The sequence below is a fragment of the Phalaenopsis equestris genome, unplaced genomic scaffold, assembly GCF_001263595.1.
Source record: "Phalaenopsis equestris unplaced genomic scaffold, ASM126359v1 Scaffold000449, whole genome shotgun sequence".
Lineage (NCBI taxonomy): Eukaryota > Viridiplantae > Streptophyta > Magnoliopsida > Asparagales > Orchidaceae > Phalaenopsis > Phalaenopsis equestris.
The window spans coordinates 81,697-88,590 of NW_018164890.1; the positions used below are offsets into that span (position 1 = coordinate 81,697).

Sequence of the window (6,894 nt, forward strand, 5' to 3'; positions counted from 1 at the left end):
GATAGGAAGTACCCCAATGGGTCAAGATCCAACCGTGCTACCAAACATGGTTATTGGAAGGCCACAGGAAAAGACAGGGTCATCCCCCACCATTCCAAAACCGCAGGTAACAAGAAAACACTTGTTTACTATAGTGGTCGTGCACCTAAGGGAGCACGAACTTCCTTTCATCCAGGTTATGAGCACTCATCAAGAGCCTTCTTATTTTCTGATTAATCATCCTGGCAGGATTCTTATGCACTTTATAAGCTATTTATGAAGAGTGGTCCCGGTCCCAAGAATGGGGAGCAGTATGGTGCACCATTCAGAGAAGAGGAATGGGAAGATGGTGCTGCGGATGAGAGCTTCATGGACCAGAATGATGAAGAAGGCTTGTCTACTGCAAATCCAGCTAGCAACTCAATCCCCGCTACTTTAGAAGAAGATGGTTTTGACACTTCTCCGGTCAGCGAACTGGAGGGTCTTTTGCTTCAGTTGTCACAAGAGCAAACCATTATTCAAGGAGGTGCAGATTTCTCTACATTTACTTCTGAGGTATCCGAAGTCCTCCTTTTTGCTTTTGAGATGTCAATTAAACTGTATACGTGTACACATGGATTTTATAAGATATGGTTTTTGAAGAAATTATTCTCTCAAGTTGGAGAGATGATTAGCTTAGCATAGCATACAAGTTATTCTTTGCTCTAGATTGTTATTTCTTTGCTTTTTTCTGTATTAGTATTGTATTAGTACATCTCAATATATACTAATATTGCACAATATGGTGACCAAACGTTTGAGGAAAAAAATTTCATAAACTTTCCATTATATTAAGACTAACAATTGGTCGAGTGCTAGTAGAGCGAATATGAATTAATAATTATAATTGGAAATGGCATATCTCAATATATACTAATATTGCACAATATGGTGACAAACGTTGAGGAAAAAAAATTCATAAACTTTCCATTATGTTAAGACTAATACTTGGTCGAGTGCTGGTAGAGCGAATATAAATTAATTATTATAATAGGAAATGGCAATCATGAACCGATCCTATATTGATGCTGATGATTCTATCCTGGGTAGTGAAACTTTGGGTGAGCAGAGCAGCATGGAGACTAGATTCCCGAACATGCAGTCAATATTAGCCCATTCTCAACCAATTGGATTGCCTGACATGGTCTCAAAGCAAGATATTGTCACAGCTGATGAAGGCTTTCTTGAAATCAAAGATTTAAATGATCCAATGACGTCATACCATTTGGATGATATCACTAACAGAGACCTTGCTTTTGATACTGATGAGTTCTATGATCTTTACGATCACTTTGATTCCGATATGTATTTAATGGAGGCCATGGGAGTGCCAGTTGATCCCAAGAACCCACAGCTCCATTTCGATGCCTATTCCGATGTAGACAGTCAAAACCATGCAATGCTATTAAGCAGTCAGTTATGGTCACATGAGGACACTTATAATTTTACTAATGTTGCAAATGAAAATGACATGGTCTCAACATCTCCGGTGGCAGGTGCTTATTATCTGTCTCTGATTTTCTTAAAACTTTTTTTAATGAGCCATACTGATCATTTATGTACCAATTTACTAATGTTGCAAATGAAAATGACATGGTCTCATCATCTCCGGTAGCAGGTGCTTATTATCTCTCTGATTTTCTTAAAAAATTTTTTCATTAGCCATACTTATCATTTCTGTGCCAGGATAAAGAGAGATATCTCATTTTGTAGTTGTACTGCAGGCTTTGCTAACGCCAGTAATTTAACCGGTACTTCAAAGATGCATGTAATGGAACAGATAAGCCCTGCTGAAAGTCCTTCTCAATCATGGTTTAACTCCGCTCTTTCGGGCTTCCTTGATTCAGTTCCAAGCAGTCCTGCATTTGCTTCAGAGAATGCCTTGATTTCAAGGGCATTTGAGCGTGTTTCAAGTTTCAGAGCTGCTCAAATCAATCCACAACGAAGGGTTGCTGTCTCTGGGGGGCACAGAAACAATGATAGGGGGTATCTCTTCATTTCAATTCTGGTAGGAGTCGGTGCAGTTTTGTGGGTGTTAACATTTGTTGCTGCTCTTAAAGTTATGAAGGGTTTATGGGGAAGATTCCTGTCGTCCTAGTTTTTCAGTTTCCTTGTAAATTATTCAATAAGCGATGAGCTTTACTCTTTTTGGGTGAGGTTCTGAACAAGATGTAAAAGAGGGATAACAAGCATGATGATGGATGTCAATCAGGACGTGCAGGATTATTTTGTTGTGAGGATTTTCTAGACATTCCGATGATGGATGACATGATATTATGCATGATTTTCAGGTGACATTTGTTGCTATTCAATTATAGTGTTTTATGGTGCAGTTTATGCATTCGTGGATAAAAGTTAATTTAATTTCTTGTTTCTTGTAAAGAATGAAATGAAAGATTTGAGGTGTAATAGACATTTTAATAATATGAATATTTTGCTTAAAGAAGGTGTTTGGCTGCAACTTGAATTTATGTTAAATAGTTTTTATCAAATTCAATAATTCTTGTAAATTTGTGCGATAGATACGAAGCTTGCGAGCTATGATGGAATAGCTTCTTAATCCGCCTAGCAGTTGGATTTATTAAACCCAACTTTATGTCTTAAACGAGATTGACTGGGAAAAAGAGACTGAACACAAAAATTCAAGTAAAAGGAGCTTTGTATTTTATTTATATTTTTTGGTGTTTGGTTGGGTTCAAGTTAAATCCATAGCTAAATTCTACTAAAAGTGTGCTATCAAACACTCTTAGTCAAATATCATGTATCAAAAAATCATTTCAAGGAGGTTATTGCAATGTCCATAATACATCATGTATTAATTATATAATTTTGCTATTAACTTTAACAAAAATTAAACTCGAACTAAATGTCTAATTTTCAAATGCTTCAATCACTATTAAATTCAAATTCTATGATCAACATTAAAGTAGCCACTGAATTATCCTGCATGGATCACACAGTAGATTTCTATCTTTTTTCCTTACCTAGAGTTCAGACCCGCGACTGAATAGAAAATCAACATGAATTTCATCATGAAAATGGCAAAAAATCAATTTTAGTGGATTGCTTCGTGGGAGAGGTTACTATGAAGATCACAACATACAAATTGTAAGAGAATTCATGCATGCAGCTCTTCAAGCTAAAATAAATGCACGATGGAGGCCTTAATCATAACAAAAATAATTGAGTCCCATAGACCTACTTGACTAAATGTTTATAAAAAGCTCATTATTCTTTCTTTTTGGCACAGTAATATAATAATGACACATTGAGTATTTTGTCTATGACTTCTCAATCCAAATTTATATAGTTCTCAAAGTCAGCGCTGGACAACATTATTAATCACATATTGAGCATAAGCATGACACCATCAATAGACTTATGAGGTATATTCACTGCACATTATCATTGACCTACAATTTTTTCAGGAATAATTACACTTTACCTTGAATTGATTTATCATAATGAGCACATAGCTCCCATGTGATTTAAAAGCATCCACATATCCCACATAAACTTTTATCTAACATCTCATTGCTATTATCTAACTTTTATCTAACATCTCATTGCAATATGCCAAATTAAATTCTTGCTCATAAAGATTTGATGCAAATGATGAAGAGTAGAATGAAGGAATAACAAGCTAGATGAACTAGTGGTGTGATACACATTCCTCCGAGTACTCTACCATTTTCAGCTTCAAACAAATTAAAAGGAATTAATAATAAAAATATTGGAGTTCATATCTTTTCTTAGTGAAGTGTGACATTTTAATTGTCAAGCTAGTGGTAGTTTGCTATTACCTATTTTGTATAGAATCTGTCAAACCTTAACAATTCTAGCATTACAAGAAGATTGTATGGAATAAAGGATTTGTAGCTTAAAGGTTGGAAGAAAAGATAATTTCTTAAAGGTCATTAGTTTGAATCAAATACTTTGTAATTTATCACTCGTTGATCTTAAAAATAATCATCCAAAATTTTGATCACATGCTTTAAAGGCCCTTAACTTTATATTTGCCAGGACATGGTAGGGCTATTTCAATGTGGTGATTTCCTATGCATTCATGATATTATGCATGGTTTTATGCTCACATATGCTTATATGTAGAACTATAATGGTTTATGACATCGTTCATATATTTGTGCATAAGTTATCTAGCATGTTCATTATGTTCTTTATGACTCCTCTATTCAAATCAATTTACTTCTCAAACTTAGCACTAAACAACATCAATAAGCACATATGGAGCATAAGTGTGACACATTCAAGAGATTTTTGAGGTGCATTCATTGCACTTGAACTATATACTCTTAACAAACATGTCATCATTTTCTTTTTCCATTCAAAATGATTGCAATAAATCAAATGAAATTCCCACTCAAATGGAGATGATACGAATGATGAAGAGAAGATTGGGGGTGTTGCACACCATGAAATGGAGCTTGAGGATGACGTAGAAAAATAAAAAAAATGCTCATCATGGTGATTCAATAGGATCGATGATGTTAAGCATGGAGCAGATGAAGTGAAAGTTTAAGTTTGTACATTTCTTCATGGAACTAAGAATATGACCTAGCACATTGAATGTGCACACGAACATCTTCTCACCTTACTTTAATCTCTTAATTATGTAGTTGAAAGAAGAGATGAGATGGATGTTAAGGTTGTGTGTGTGTGTGCGAGAGCTTTTGTCCTCGCTTTTCATCAACATCGCCTTCTGAAGCGTATCACATATTGTCACCTTGATGAAGATTGAAGAGAAAGGGGAAAGTAGGTGTTAAGGCTTTTTTGACAAATAAAAATTATAATTGGAGAAAATTACTAAAAAGAAATGGGTGTTAATATAACATTATTTTAGATAGAAATAGTATTTATCGCATCATTTTGGCTAAAAATGGTAATTATAAAACTTTTGATTAAAAATAAGGGGTAGAAAAATATTTTGGCTCAAGTAAAGCTTGAGGGTAGTTGATTCAACACATTATAAAAATAAGCCAAAATTTTCTATTTTTTCAATTATTTTCTTTATGAAGTAAGCCTTGATAAATTATGGACATAGATAAAATTTGTTTTAAACTCTTAAACAGATTAAACAACACAAACAAACAAACAAACACACACACACACACACACACACACACACACACACACACACACATATAAATATATATATATAGGAAGATGAATATGATGAAATACAATAATGTTCATATTTAGATTTTAAATGGGACTTTAAAACTAGTTGAAATTTAGTGATTTATTAAGTTAAACATAATCAAACATGAATAATGAGCTTATTTCATTCAAAAAAAAATTTTAAAGGCAAAGGTTATCTATATGTTTCTTAAATGTATAGAATCATGTGTTGAGGTGATAATCAAGCATAGGTAAAGTAAACTTATTATTGAAAATAACTTTTATCAAGTTACACATCAAAATAAGAGGTTAGGATGAATTTTTTCAAAAATTAATTTGCACCATTAATATAAAATAATATCAATGTAAGAATATAATAATTACTGGATCAAAATAATGGGTTGGAATATATACGACAACAAAAATGAAGAAATCAATTGTAGTATTAAATTCTGCTGAAATAATAATCAAAATATCAAATTGGTTAGGTAATACAATTAATAAAATAATATATTATTCAAAATAAATGTACTCATTAAAAGGATACATACCAGACTAAAGAATGTAATAGAAATGTTAATAAACCAAATAAAAAGGTGATATAAAATTGAATATACTCTTTAGAGAAAATTCAAAATACAACGAAAAGAATATTTTAAACATAATAAATGATATTAAATAATTCTCATTTGATTCAATTGAGTGTTGACTTGCAAATCAAAAAAAAAATATATATAAAAAAGGGTATTTAAAAATAGTTGCAAAGGTGTATTAGCATACATATGTCTAATTTCTTAAGGAAAATAAACATGACAATAAATATAAAATGTTGGTAAGAATGTATCAATGCAATAAAGTGAGCACATACTAAACCTTTTCAATGATTTGTATTTGCACTTAGAGTGACTCATTTAAAGAGAAAATTTGATATGTAATAATGTGCGTGAGAGGATTCATGTGTGGCATGATGTATAAGTGGATATACATAGTAGATAACAATTGAACGATAAATAAAAAAAAGAAAAATAACTATGCTCATAAAAAATATAATTATTCCACAAAATCCTTCACAATCCATATATAACCATAATGAACAATAATTCTTACAATTTTAGCATTCTTTATGTACAAAGGAACATTTTCCCTTTTCTTGGGATCAAATACCAGATAATACAAGTTAATGTTCTCATAGCTATAAGGAAGAACAAACTACCAACTTTTTAATGTTAAGGAAAAGCCTAAGAGATCTTATTCTTGGGCTAAGGAAGAAGCTGAATAAAAGGTGTTTATACAGGAAAAATAAGGCCTAAAACAACCCTTAATAATTTTACATAAAATCTCAAAATGACATTGGAATTAAAAAAAATTATTATATTAACATTATTAACAGGACTTCATGAATCTATTCTTAAAAAAAATGTCGAGAAGAAAGTTTTTGAGAATATATTTTCTTAATTAAAACCATTTTTCAAAATATTATTATAAAAATTACTCAAATAAAAAATATCTTTTAGATTAATAACATAATGATGTTTTATAAAAAAATATAATAAAAATCAAAATAAGTTAAAATGGATTGAATATTGTGAAGAACATTAAGTCATTTCTTTCCTGATTTATAAATGGAGCTAGAATACTTGAAATAAGAATAAGGATTTAGGAGACCATCATAATGAATTTTCTTCACAAGATTATTGGTATGAGTATTGATCAAAAAATGAATTTGATAAGAATGTT

General features: G+C 31.6%; 1 pseudogene; it reads left to right on the forward strand.

Annotated features, from left to right (window-relative positions):
• LOC110027793 overlaps positions 1 to 2,308 on the forward strand; it is a 5,380-nt pseudogene extending 3,072 nt beyond the window's left edge.
• The last annotated feature ends 4,586 nt before the right edge of the window (positions 2,309 to 6,894 follow it).